General features: G+C 40.5%; 1 long non-coding RNA gene across 1 annotated transcript; it reads left to right on the top strand.

Annotated features, from left to right (window-relative positions):
- Positions 1-242: 242 nt before the first annotated feature.
- On the top strand, positions 243-3,809 carry LOC129162882 (uncharacterized). The gene is made up of 2 exons (XR_008562867.2): positions 243-3,315; positions 3,417-3,809. It is a non-coding gene; the product is annotated as an uncharacterized lncRNA (long non-coding RNA).
- The last annotated feature ends 10,846 nt before the right edge of the window (positions 3,810-14,655 follow it).

Consider the following 14,655-nt stretch of genomic DNA (forward strand, 5'->3'; position numbering starts at 1 on the left):
GGGTTGGTCAATGGCATCTTTGGAGTGGAGGATGATGTGTTCCTCTACCGTGGCTTGACTTTAGGTTCCTTCAGCTGCACCGAAATGTAAAATTCAAAGCGCGGGTCCAGATTCAAAAACGATGTTGGATCAAAAACTGCTCCAAATTAGTTTTAACTCTTAATGTGAAAACTCAACCGGACCAAGCCGACCGGTTTTACGTAGAAGGTCAAAACAAAACAAACGGAGTTGCCGCTGAGTTCTACTGTACTTTTTGGGAGCACTAATGACTTGGGAACTTTGAGAGCGGCGTTGTTGCTAGGCGAGATGGAAAAGCCATAGCAGGGATTTGCTTTAGGCATCTTTGTTCTTTGCTCTGCCATCACGCGGTTTGAACTCTGGCCTTTATACCCTTTCTTGGTCACTCCCACATGCATTTAACTCATTAATCACTGGATGGCACTATGGCTCTTTCAAATAACAATCTTTCCCACAGTGAAAGGTTCATATCACAATTTACCAAACTTATCCAGATGAGGCATCAAAAGTATTACTTTAAACAGGCAAGAACTAAATGCATGTCTTAAAACTGGACAGTTTTACCATTAGCATGAACTTTAACTGGAGAAACAAAAATGGCAGATGTTTAACATGAAAGAGGAACACAAACAAGCATTTAGGTTTGTAACTTATAAGAGCTCAAGCATTTACTTTGAACACCTCAATTTTATTATGGTAAATAACCTAAAACACCTTCTTTGACTGTAGATAAATAGAAATACAACATTTTATAAAGACTCAAGTCTAAAGCTTCCAGAAGGACCTCAGAAGTTTTACGACTACCCCCATCTTGAGTAAGGGTCAGTCTTGACGAGTTGATGTAACAAAGACCAGTTTCTAATATCGTCCTGCTTCTCCGATTGGTACAGAAGGTAACCCCAGTCAAATTTGTGCAATTTACGACCCTGGGAGAGAATCGTAGGAGTCAACCAGAATGCTGAAAAGCTGCAGGCCAGTTTCAAGTTTCCCCTTTTTGCTGCTAAGTGTGAGAGAAAGAAAAGCTTTGTGTGAAAATGGTTATGTTCTTCTTCGTGTGAATCCAACGAAAGTTAATCTGAGAATATGAAATGTGGATTTCCGCTACAATAACATAGAAATGTGTAATAAAACTGAACTGTAAAAAATAAACCGATAAATAAAAACAAGCTATGCAGTTAAACAGACTAAATAAATAGTGATCAGTTAAAAGCTAAACTAAAAAGGTGGGTCTTGAGCCTGTTCTTATAAATGTGAACATTCTTTACAGCCCTGAGGTCCCCCGGCAGCTCGTTCCATAGGCGAGGGCCATGATAGTTAAAAGACGCCTGGCCGTGAGTGTGTGTCCTGACTTTGAAATCACGAGGAGACAGCTGCCGGAGGAGCGCAGATACTGCGAGGGTTCGTATGGTAAAAGCAATTCTGAAAGATAAGAAGGCCCAAGACCATTAAGACACTTAAAAACCATTAAGAGAACCTTAAAATTGATCCTGTAATATGCAGGGAGCCAATGCAGCGATTCTAAACCTGGAGTGATGTGCTCCTGCTTCCTGGTCCTTATCAGTACACGTGCTGCAGAATTTTGTAGAAGTTGTAAACCAGAAATACTCTTTTTAGGAAGACCAGAAAGCAGGGCATTACAGTAGTCAAATCAATTAGTGATAAAAGCATGTATTAGCATCTCTGTATTGGCTTGAGAGAGAAAGGGGCAGACTCTGGTGATGTTCTTTAGACAATAAAAGCCTATTTTGGTTATGTTTTTAATATGAAGGATAAAAGTTAGCTCAGAGTCAAAAATCACACCCAGGTTCTTTACTTGTGAAGAAGGATTAAAAGACATTGATTTTAGTTTCGGTAAAAATTTCTCTCTCTGAGCCCCAGGACCGATGACTAAAACTTCTGTTTTGTCCTGGTTGAGCTGGAGAAAGTTTCCTGCCATCTAGGATTCAATGTCTAAAATACAGTTAAAAAGTGCATCCAGTGGCTGTGTGTCACCAGGAGACACGGAGATGTACAACTGCGTGTCGTCAGCATAACTGTGAAAGTCAACCCCTTGTCTCCTATTGACGCTGCCAAGAGGAAGCATATAGAGGTTAAAAAGCACTGGGCCTAAGATTGAACACTGGGGCACACCACATGTGATACTTTGGACCCCAGAAGAACAGGCATCCAAACTTACTTTATAAGTCCTGTCTGTGAGGTAAGAAGTGAACCATCTATGAGGAAAGCCACAGAGGTCGATCCGTTTTAGACAGGTTAAAAGAATGGTGTGGTCTACTGTATCGAAGGCAGCGCTTAAATCCAGTAGAACCAACATTGTCCCCTTCCAGGCATCATAGTTTGCTCTAAAATCATTTAAGATCTTCAGAAGGGCTATCTCAGTGCCGTGGTTTGGATATTGTCCAATACGTTATTTGTCAATGTTATCGTGACAAATTGACCAATCGTGGCAGCACTACAATTGTTCTAGCAGTCTGAGTCAATGCTTAGCTGCAGACAAAAATCAGGTAGTGTGATGTTTTTTATGATCCACTTGCAACATCAGTTTGGTTTGCAAAGTTTCTGACTTTAATCAGCATGTCACCTTTTTTTGCTTTTCCCATTGACGAAGTAACAGATTGGTCATGATTTACAATGTTTTTGATAAAATTTCACAAAAGGTGCTTTTAACCTCCAAAACCAATTAAACCTGCATTTCCTGTTCCTCCCACACCACTGACTAAAGCCCAGTTTGTGCTTCAGCGTCAGCTCCACGAGGGACAGGATGTTTAGAAAAGTGGGCTCGACTCTGTGTGTCCTTGTGAGCCCTTGCAACTGCGGATAATGGTGTTGTGTGTCTTCGTACTTATGCAGATGTGGAAGCATCAACTAGGCTTAACAAATACTCAAACTGTGCAACATGACAGGAATAACTTTTCTTGCCCTTGGCAAAATTAAATTAAATTAAATTAAAATTTTTATGATTTTTTTTTCATTGTTATTGATTTTTTAAATTGTTTTTATTTAATTGCAAAGCACTTTTGGCTTATGTTATCTGTGAATGTTGCCAATCTTATTTTCTTGACCAGAAATTGTGTTTTATTTTATCTACACGTTTTTGACATATGTCTCTTGAAAAATAATGTCACGGTCTGGGGTTTTCCTCCTACGACTTTCTATTTGGTTTTGAGTCTCCTGCTGCAGGTGGGCGTGTCTGGACTGGAGGTGGCCAAGCTGCTGATCATCAGCTCATCAGTCGGCCAGGGAGTACTTAAGCAGCTGAGAGACATCTTCACTTCGCTGGATTATTACTCTACCTGGGTACCGTGCTACAGCCACCTAGAGATTATATTTGAGCTCTTAACCATTTGAGTATTTGTTGTATTTTGGATTTTTGCATTTTACGTCCTGCTTGTTTCCAGACAAGACCTCCACCTCATCTCTGACTTGCAGAACTCTAGAACCTCTGCACCCGCTTGTCTCTCAGTCCTTCCCTGGCCAAAGTCGCCTCCAGCAGCCCACCTATTCTCTCCTGGATCTGCACATCACCACGCTCAGCTCCCTCCACCTCCATCTCTGGACCTCGGCTCCTAGGAACTCCCATCTACCCAGACCGGACCACTCCCCCCTCAAGCTATTCCCTCTTCAAACTGTAAGTCCTCAAGGATAACTCAAATCCCCTGTTGCCCTCTTTGAGCTGGACCTAACCTCCCTCTGTCGGGAGATTCCCGCACCTGACTCCTGTTGGAAGATCTCAGCCACATTAAGGCTGCTCCCTTGGTTCCTCTTAATAAATTATTTTTTAAAAACTCTTACCGAAGCCCGTGAACTGATTCTGTATGTCGTGGGTTAGACTCTTCCCTCACATCATGAAATCTTTCCACAAATTTAGAGAATATAGGTCAGTTTATTTGCATTAGGAGTTGATGTAAAAATTGTGTGAAAGAAATGTAAAGGTTTGTTGAATACCAGCAGCATCTTTTCACATTCTATGACATCACCCAGCATTAAAAATGACAGACTGCCCTTTATGAGAAAAAAAAAAGGAAACTTCTGATCTTTTCCAAAAGCCAAGAATAGCAAATATTTGTGGTTTATGATAAAAATACTGCTTTTTTTTTATTCTGGCTGCTGCTTTGGAGACGTTTCAGAGCCCGATCTCACAGAAGTCACATGGTGAAACATTTTGTCACTAATTAAAATACGGTGAAGTCTGAGACACTGACAACATTTGGAGGAACTGTTTGTTGCATTCCTCTTCCCCTTCAGCAAATACTAAAACTTTTCCTAGTTTAGTAATGTCAAAGCAAAGAAAATACTTAAAGACTATCAAACAGAAAAAGCTACAGTCCTAAAAACAAGGTTTGGATTTTCTTAGTAAAATGCTGATCCATGCATCCTCCTCCCGTTTCTTCAAAACATGTATAGAAATAATACATTTCTTACATTCTCCTGCAATGCCCTGGTCTTGTAGAATGAGCCCTGGCATTTTTACTGTGATTGCCTGTTCTGTAAAATCACAAAAAGAGAGCTGCTCGGGTCTAGCAGGCTGCTTTATGCGCGTTCACGCTCAGGCATAGCCCGTAGCATTTGCTATCAGTAGCTTTAGCAGCAGAGAGTGAGGTAGTGCCAACTCAGCGACTTTGCCGCTGTTCCTAACGTCTAGTGATGAACCTAGCTACATTTCTGAGGACCCTTAGCTATTTTTTCTAGATATTTCCTGCAAAGTAGCAACAAAATAGCCATTTTCGCTCCAAACCGTTCTTTGAACGTTGTTTCAGCTGTCATCAAGGATATAAATGTTACAGATGCAAGAGACGCCACTGGTGCTTTAGTTCACCTAGTAAGATGTCGGACTCTCGTGCAGAAGACCTGGGTTCGTTTTTGGATGTGACTATAGTTTATTTAGAGTTTCTTTTTTACATTAATGTTATATTTTTTTAAAGTAAGATGCCCAAATTTTTATTTGAGACTCGCCGAACGGCATTGAATTCACAGATAAAAAAGATGTGGGTTCAACTTTCATTTTGGAACCATTTTTCAAGCAAGGGAAGGGAATGACTTGAGCATGCAGGAAGACTGACCCATCATAAACCTTTGTCGGCTGTGCTGAAGAGAAAGGTACAGAACCAAATTATTTAATTAATTAGCTGCGTGTTCTCCTGTACTCTGTCCTCCGGGCCACACACACGGGACTGTCTCAGCTGTTATTTTCGTTAAGGAGTGTGCACGTACAGCATGCGCGCCTCGTGCACAAGCCTACTATTGAAGCTGCAGTTACTCTTTTGGCCTGAGGGGGCGATCGCGAGCATAAAAATTCAAAACTCCGTAAAGTCCCTTTAAAGAGCAAGTAACGCCTAAAGTAACTTTTTTTTTTTTTTTTTTTTTTTTGCTAATAACGTGTATAGATGAGTGTCTGATAGTGCTGTTCACATGTGTAATCATTAGTATGGCAGTTTAGTGCAACTTACTTTAAATTTAATATTTCAGCCCAAAACCATAATTCTATTTCCATCTTCAGGTTAAAAATTCTGCTCATGTAGAACCAGCTGTGGCTGATGGCTAAACTGAAAAATGTGGCAACGTCAGCAAATGACTGCGTGGCTGCACTGCACTGCACTGGTCTCCAGGTGAGGCAGCAGCACCTCCACCTGGCTCAGCCACTCACCTGCTGATTTGACACATTAGCGCTCTGAGCCGCTGGCCTCCTTGAAAAAAATGTCCTCCTCCCCTTTTCATCTAATGATCGCGTTTAACAGGAAATCCTCCAGAATGCTGCAGAATCTGTATCTACTCTTCTCCTGAGCGGTAAGTCTTGTGCGAGTGCGTGCATGCTCGAGTGCACACACGCTCGTTAACAACTCATTTTTAGATTGAGAAACTCTGACAGCACAGGGGGTTAAGGGGGTCTATCACTGCCTCAGTGCCGCTCTCTCGGTCCGCCAGATGACACCTCTTTCAGAAGCATTTTCCTAACAGGAAGTGTGGATGAAATACGTCTCCACCCAGGCCTTGACCCTCACTTTAACCATCGTGTCAAATCTGATGAAAAACCTTCATGTCTGGATGTTTACTATAAATCAGTTTGCTAACACTTTACAATAAGCTTTTCATTTCAAAGTTTATAAATGTAAAAGTAAATGTTAGTTTACTTTTCTGATTAATTTAAAAAGTACCCTAAACATTGAACATTTTGTTAGTTATTGATTTGAGCCAGGTAACACTGTAACCTGCAGGATTTTGGTCACCCATCTCTGGAATATTACCACACACAAGATGAAAGAAAACGATGTGTGAATAACGTCAACGTATTTATGGTAAATGGCCATGTAACAACATATAAGTAATGGTTAACTATTGAGTAAGTACAGATAAGTTCCTGAGTAGGTACTTGGAAGGAGGCTCCACTTTCCATCATCTCGAGATGGACGGATGCTGACGATGGACGACGAAGTGACAGACGAGTGAAATTAGGTTTGAACCAGTGATGTTAAATCACTGTGATGTTGCAAATTATCTGCATTCTTCATGAAGTTTACAAAAGATGGTCGACAGGCATTACATTCATTTGGGATTTGTTCCTTATTACGTTCATAGATCACTACCTATTAGTCCCTGTATAAGACTGCTGGGTGTTTACCAGTAAGTATAGATTAACTACCTATTAGACCCTGAAAAAAGACTGATGAGCATTTTCACCAGTAACTACTGGTTAACTACCTATTCTTCACTGCATCATTACTCATTACTCCCTAAGTTGTTCATCACTAACAAAGCACAATTTTGCTTGGGCTACCTTTTTGTAAAGTGTTACCCACAGTTTCTATATAATTCTTCGTCACCACCCTCTCCTTCTGTTCTTATTCCACCTTTCCTTCTGTTCTTATTCCACCTTTCCTCTGTCCTATTCATTTTCTCTCTCCCTTTCCTTACATTTTTTTCTTTTCTCCTTCAAAACATATTTTTAATAATTTTTTAAAATCTTTTTGTACTTTAATGTTCTTCATTTTTGTGAAGCGACTTGTAATTTTCATCTTGAGAGGCGCTATATTAAAGTTTGTTTTCTTCTTCTGCTTCTATTTGTGGAGATAAAACATCAACCTTGAAAATCGAACATGTCAGTGGTAGACTCGTGTTGCTGTTAGCCAATCAGAGACAAGATGTTCAAATATCAGTGAGACTCCAAATCCAGCTGACTTCTCCATCCACCAAAAGGTGCGCTGGAGCTTTTTTTTCTCCAGAGAACGACTTACAAGACATTCATTTCTCTTAGAGACTGCTGAAAATGTTTTTAAAAGTTGACCTTTAACTATAACAATGAATTGCTTCAGTGTATGAAAAGTGCTGTATAAATAACGCTGCCTTGCTTATATTAAAACAAAACCTCCCTAGAACTGCAGTGCAGTCCAGTTTAAACTGGTTTGGTAAAGCAGTGTAAGTGAACACACAGTTGGTATAAAAGCTTTAGTGGGAGCAGCTGGTCAGCAGCATGTCGAGGTTTTACAACTGGGCGACCGACTGAACTAGTTTCTGTTCTCCTGAGATCATGCCATTTCTGCACCCCTGTTGCCCGCTGTCAGCAGGAGAACATGACCATCGACTCAAATATTACCACCTAAATGATTTACCATTAAGCCTAACTTTCATTTAAGTTTCAGTCTTTCTCACTTTTACTCTCCATAGTTTGCTCCTGGCTGTCGGTCTGAAGCTGCGTTAAATATTCATAACCAGGGAGAGGAGGAATCTGATGAGGAGAGCAAAGAATCACACACTGCAAGGCCAGAGAGCTTATTTATACCCAATGTTTACCACAAGAGTTGCAGGTGTATTCTAGCAATATAAACCATCCCTTCCTCCAGCTTCTTTTTACACATTTAAAAAACTGTGTGTCCAGGACATTGTACAGTTTCTATTTACAACAAATAAAATGTTTCCACATCATATCATAATAAAGCTTCCTTAACTTGGAAAGCCATCATATATATGTGAATATATGCTGTCGTCTAGCCACGACCTATAGATGGATCTCAATCATGGGGCGGGATCTACGGTTGTCTTTCAAACGGTCTCTGAATATTATTGGATAAAAAACATGACATACTCACCACTTCAAATGTCAGTCAACGGGGCAGCCTGCCATACACTGTCGAAGAAGACACATTTACATCCTTTTCCTAATTAAAGGACTTAAGCACCTCTGAGCCTACCTGCTTTTGACTAAAGCATTCTAACATGTAATCTTACCAGGTGTTTATAAAAGAATCAGTTTGGTACAAGTGGGATCTCCTGATACTTTGTTTTTGAAAGAAAAATTATGAGCTGAAGCATTTGAGAGTTTTTCTAGGTTTTAACCCCTTTTGTTAGTAAGAAGAGGTGAGGGTTGTTGCTGATGTTGAGTCTCCAGCTGTGAGCTTAGCAGGGACAGCACACATGCAGGTGAGATCGATGAAGGTCAAGGAAGCAACATTCTTTCAGAAAACTTGAATTAAATCATTGTCTCATATTCATTAATAAGACTAATGTAATGGCAAAAGAGAAACTGCAAACATTACTGAGGAAGTTTAGACTTTTCAGGAAGTCGGAAGGTCACCGTGAAAGTTTTCTACTAAAGAATCCTTATCTTATCCAGAGACCAGGACTGAGCTGTTTATTTATTTGCATTGTATCTTAGATATTTCATCTTAAAAAAAGATGAAAATATAGAAATGTGCACAGTTGTATCTTTTGAGATTATATCAGTAAAAATAATACACTCCAACTGGATATAGCAGCTAATGACTAAATATTTTAACCTGCAGATATCTGAAGTTTAAGGATTTGCTTCGCCATAAAATTTTTAATGCAGAATGTTTGAGTGGCCCTGCACATATAAACCATTCTATCAGTAATTCTATAACATTGGGTGGGCTCATCCCAGTCCGCCTCATGTAAACACATCCCTAATACTGCATCATGCTGGCTTTGGTTTCAGCTCTCCTGCTGTATACGCTGCTGGTTAAGCCCACCTTTATGAGGCTATTAGAAAGCAAACAGGTAGAGTCAAGCAGCTCAACAAGGTGTGAAGTAAAGTGTCAGAGTAAGGTAGGCTCACAGGTTGGTTGTGCATGTAAGAAACTGCAATATTATGTTTTAGTAAAAAAAAAAAAGATAAACAAAGATGATAAGGTGCACTTGCTCCAGGTTTCATCATCCCAAATGTCAGATACGTTTCTTGTTGAACACTGTGGATCTTTCCACTGTTCGTCTGGTTTTCCCTGGCAGCTGGAAATAAATATTCCTTTTTGTTTATGTAACAAATCTAAAAATGATCCCTCCTATTATTTGAGAGAAACATTTCCACATTTAGTTGCTTTAACTGACAAAAAGCAAATTAACCTTTACAAAAACCAAAATGAGGTTGGTCGGCTGTTAATTGACTCTGCTTTGACAAATTTTGCGTTTAAAGTTGTGTTGCAGCAAAATTAGGTTGATTTCAAAATGCTCGCTGTCAGTCAGTTATTTTAATAAGAGCTGAAACGAATACTTGAATACTTTGGTCATATCAATTTTTTAAAACGTTCGACTTTCATTTTGTGAATCGACACTTTGTTTACTTTCATTTTTGGGTTAAACAATCTTCCGTTGTGACCTTCCCATTATTTAACGCAACAAGGGCGCTTGTCCTGCTACTGCAGCTCCAACTGCTGATACAGTTAGAGCGAGCCACAGGGCGAATGCAAAAGGGATGACGACACTCAGAGAAAACCCCAAAAAGTTTCCAAAATGTGGGACTATGTCAAACTCTTACCGATGGACACGACCACTAGCTTAGCGCTAAGCTAACGTCACACTAAGCTAATTATTTACAACAGTCCAAGATCTCAGCACAAAGCATCTAGGTCATCTGAGAAATATTTAGCTGCTACTCATTAAAGCCAACAAGTGTTTTTATTTTTATTTTTTTTTCGTGTTTTACTGCAAGTCATGAGACTGAGATGAAATTGTTTGCTTGTTGGCTTTGGTTTTGCAGGCATGTTTTTATTTTTCGGTTATATCTGTTTGTAACATTACAGTTTTATCTTCTTTACAGAAACTAAATTCATATTTAACCCTCCCACTGTCCTAATGGGTGTGACCCTGTGAGGAAAGTTGACCATTGAGCAGGGTTGATGGTTTATCCCTTGGGTCCATGTGGCAGGCGTATGAAGTGAGCACCACCTCACTCCTGCACCGTCAATCCTGCTCAATGGTCAACTTGGTCAAAGACAGTGGGAGGGTTAAGTCAATATTACTTGTTTTGGAGTTTATTATTTGTATTGTTTGTAAAATAATCATCATTATAAGCTGGTAAACTAAATTTGTTTCTCTATATTTCAGTATTTGGCTTCAATTAACAGACTGATCCAAGCAAATTTGTTCTCAGCTGAACATGCTGCTGTTTTAAAGACAGTTAATGAAAATGAGCTGAATGTTAAAGAAATATACTGGATGACTTGTATTGTTCTGTTTACTTTTTTACCATATTTTCTAAGTTAAGGAAGCAAAGGATTGTTCGATTAATCAGTTGATTATTGTGGCTAATTAATCAATTATTAGAACCATCGATAGCTGCAGTCCTAATTTTAATTATTTACATTAAAAAAGAAATGTGCATTTCTGGCAGCTCGAACCTGAATTGTGTTCTGGTGAATGGTAACGGAACAATTATGTGGTTTTATTCTTCCGTCTGAAGACAGCAAACCAATTTCAGGTGCGTTTGGTCTGGTGGAGTGTACTGTATCTGTGCAGCTTTGCATGACGAAGCAGGACCATCATTCATGTCCAAACATCATGGAACCATCTCCCAGCCAAGATAGCTGCTCAATCAAACCGTGCCAGGTTATTCTCCTGATATATAACTACACTCACACACACACACACACACACACACACACACACACACACACACACACACACACACACACACACACACACACACACACGCACACACACACACACACACACACACACACACACACACACACACACACGCACACACACACACACACACACACACACACACACACACACACACACACACACACACACACACACACACACACACACACACACACAATATCTAATGGCACTGCTGGTTTTGAAGGGAAGGTTCCTATTTGCCTTAATACATCACTCCCTTGCAGTGAAGTACGGCGGGGAAGCACGATGTGGCTCCTGCTGTCTACGGTGCATTTGTCTTACAAATGAAGGTTTTCATGGTCACTGTAGGGAAGTGAAATCGATACAATGATGGTACGTCTTTTAAAGCAGATATGGCATGTGAGCATTCTATTGTAACAGACAAGGGTTTCTCAAGTCTTTGTGGGCTAAATTTCAAACTATATTTTCCCCTAAATGAGGCGCACTTTACCAGGAAAACGAGAAAAGCTATTTGAGTAAAGGCTGCAGTGAATAATTTAAAAATCAAGAAAGAAATAATGAAAGAAATGCCAAAAAATGATCATTAAAGCATCCTGGTGTTGGGAAAATGTTGTTGTGATTAAAGAGAACTTTAAAAACTGGTGTAAAAAATGATGCAAGCCTGTGTGCTTTAGTGGCTATACAAACCTAGCAGGAGGCACTTAATTGAAAAGAAAAAGTGTAAATTTAAGGCTTTAGACTTGAGCCTTAAGGATATGTGCAGAATTTAAGTGTATTACAGTGCAGAGGATTCCTCACTGCTTCTGTTAGCTAATTAAAATGTTATGCTTTGCCACGTTGCTTAACATTCCATTCATTTCCAGCACAAACTCACAACAGCAACATAAAAGAGGCCACAGGGCATGGTTATTGTTATCCATCAGTGTTTCTACCACTGTAAGTGTCCCAGGCAGTACACAGATAAAAGAACAACCTTTTGAATGGTCCTTTAAAACCTGCACAATAATGAGCCACATAAACTCAAGGTATTCCTTTTACAGACTGTCTTATGCTAAATAGAAAATATAAGATCCAAGCATACTCAATAAGAAATGACTCCTCTTCCAATTTGGTGTAATTTGCCCCAGTGAGCTAAAGGGAAACAAAGATGGTGTAGGACATCTTATTACTGGCTCCTGTGTGCGTCTGAGCTGTAAAGATGCTGCACATTCAAATCAGCACAGCTAGAATTGTATTTCATGATTACAAATCTTTGATGAGGCTTGTGTCAGGAGGATGCTGTAATTAAAAGGCGGTGCAACATACTGGTAACACAACTCCAGTCCGGTATGTAAACACATCATTACAAGTGATCTGAATGGAACAATATAAGTCTTTGTACACTAAAATAAATAGTGGGCATCGGTTACATGACATTATCACAGTCAACTTTTTTCGTCCAAGTTCACAAAAACTGCATTTGTGTCTGAAGTAAAGGTGTAGTTATTTATTTTCCCCCCAAAAACACACACACACACACACACACACACACACACACACACACACACACACACGGGCTGCATGGTGGCGCAGTTGTTAGCACTGTTGCCTCGCAGCACGAAGGTTGCAGGTTCGAAACTCGGCTGCGGCCTTTCTGCGTGGAGTTGTGTGTTCTCCCCATGAATGCGCGAGTTTCCTCCGGGTACCCCGGTTTCCCCCACAGATCACAACATGCCCTATAGGTTATAAATTCTAAGTCCCTTTGGATAAAAGCGTCTGCCAAATAAATAAACATAAACATAAACACACACACAATGTGGGGAGTGGTGAGCTGCAGCGGTGGCTGCACTCGGGAACTATTTGTTGCTTTCACATATTTCTGCAAATTTTACACCTTAAATAATGTTTTTTTTTAAAGGTTTTGGTGGCATACTATCATATGATATGTTCCTTTCCGGAATTGTGATAGTGTTATGGGGTCCTACATCTGTTTACCACACTATACAGTTTTTGACCCACGGTCCGCCGCCGGATGTACTGACTGCGTGTTGCTTTACATCAATTTCATGTAGACATTGACCCATAGACATGAATACGTAAATGCCCCATCGAGCGCTGGATGGTGTAACAGCGTCGCTGCCATGTTGGATGGGTCGGGCATAAAGTTTTTATAAAGTCCTGATACATGTTTATTCAATGCTGAAATGTTTGTTTGGGCACACGAGTTGAAAAACATATCTTTTATGCATCACAGAGAGATTTGATTTTATGACTGTGGCGTTACGCAGCAAGCCTTGAGGGCGACAGACAGCATATCCACAAAGTTCTGGCATGTGTGTTTAAAACTAAAATATTTTTGAACCAGGCTGTTTATGTTTATGTATTTAGCAGACGCGTTTGTCCAAAGCGACTTACAAGTGATAATCGGCATGTTGCCCTTGAGGCTAACAACAACTTGACATCAATCATGGAGAGGAGGGAACAAGGAGTGGACGGTAGAGAGGGGGGACGGGTGCAGGGAAGGTGCTAGTTAAGAAGATGCTCTCTGAAGAGCAGGGTCTTCAAGAGTTTTTTGAAAATTGAAAGAATCCGCTGTTCTGGTAGTGCTTGGAAGGTCATTCCACATTTGTGGAATGATGATGGCTTTTTGCTTTCCTTGACGTTGGATGTGCTAATACTAGTTTATCCGTTTAATTATGGATCCACTAGGATAAATACAATAAAGTTTATCTCTCACCAAATAGAATATTTACTAAGACATCACAATATAACTATAGACACATTACTAGTCTTTGTGTGTGTGTGTGTGTGTGTGTGTGTGTGTGTGTGTGTGTGTGTGTGTGTGTGTGTGTGTGTGTGTGTGTGCACACTCTGTCTTCTCGATCCCCAGTGAGTCGTGGAGGATGGCTGCTTATACTGAGCCAGGATTCCCTGGAGGTTTCTTCCTGTTAAAAGGGAGTTTTCCTCTCCACAGTCGCTGCATGCTTGCTTAGTATGAGGATTGCTGTATAGTCACTGACACTTGTCAGTGGCTTGATGCAATTTGCTGGGTTCCTTATATAGGAAAAATTATTTCTGATTGGCCTAATGAACTGTCCTGAATTAGAATGTTTATTATGTGAAGTGCCTTGAGACGACTCTTGTCATGATTTGGCGCTATATAAATAAACTTGAATCGAATTGAATTGAAAGAGTCTGGATTGTCCTGAACGTGGTGTAGGCACTGCTAGCCGATGATCCTGTGATGACCGGAGCGGCCGGGCCGAGACGTAAGCCTCTGTAAGAGGATTCAGGTAGATGGGAGCCGTACCATCTCGGACTTTGAATGCTAGTGTTAGCAATTTGAATTTGATGCGTGCTGCTAGCGGTAGCCAGTGGAGCTCAATGAACAGAGGGGTGACGTGTGCTCTTTTTGGCTGATTGAAGACCACACGTGCCGCTGCGTTCTGGACCATTTGAAGAGGTCTCACAGTACAGGCTGGAAGACCATTTAGAAGGGCATTGCAGTAATCGAGGCGGGAGATGACAGTAGATTGCACCAGGAGCTGGGTGGCATGTAGTGTTAGGTATGGTCTGATCTTTCGTATGTTATACAGCGCAAAGCGGCATGAACGAGCAACAGAGGCAACATGATCTTTAAAGGTCAGGTGTTCATCAATCACAACACCCAGATTTCAAACTGCCTTTGAAGGAGCCAGAGATAGGAAGTCATTTTGGATTGAGATATTGCGCTGTATGGATGGTTTTGCAGGGATGACAAGTAGTTCAGTTTTAGAGAGGTTG

Source organism: Nothobranchius furzeri, chromosome 1 (assembly GCF_043380555.1).
Source record: "Nothobranchius furzeri strain GRZ-AD chromosome 1, NfurGRZ-RIMD1, whole genome shotgun sequence".
Lineage (NCBI taxonomy): Eukaryota > Metazoa > Chordata > Actinopteri > Cyprinodontiformes > Nothobranchiidae > Nothobranchius > Nothobranchius furzeri.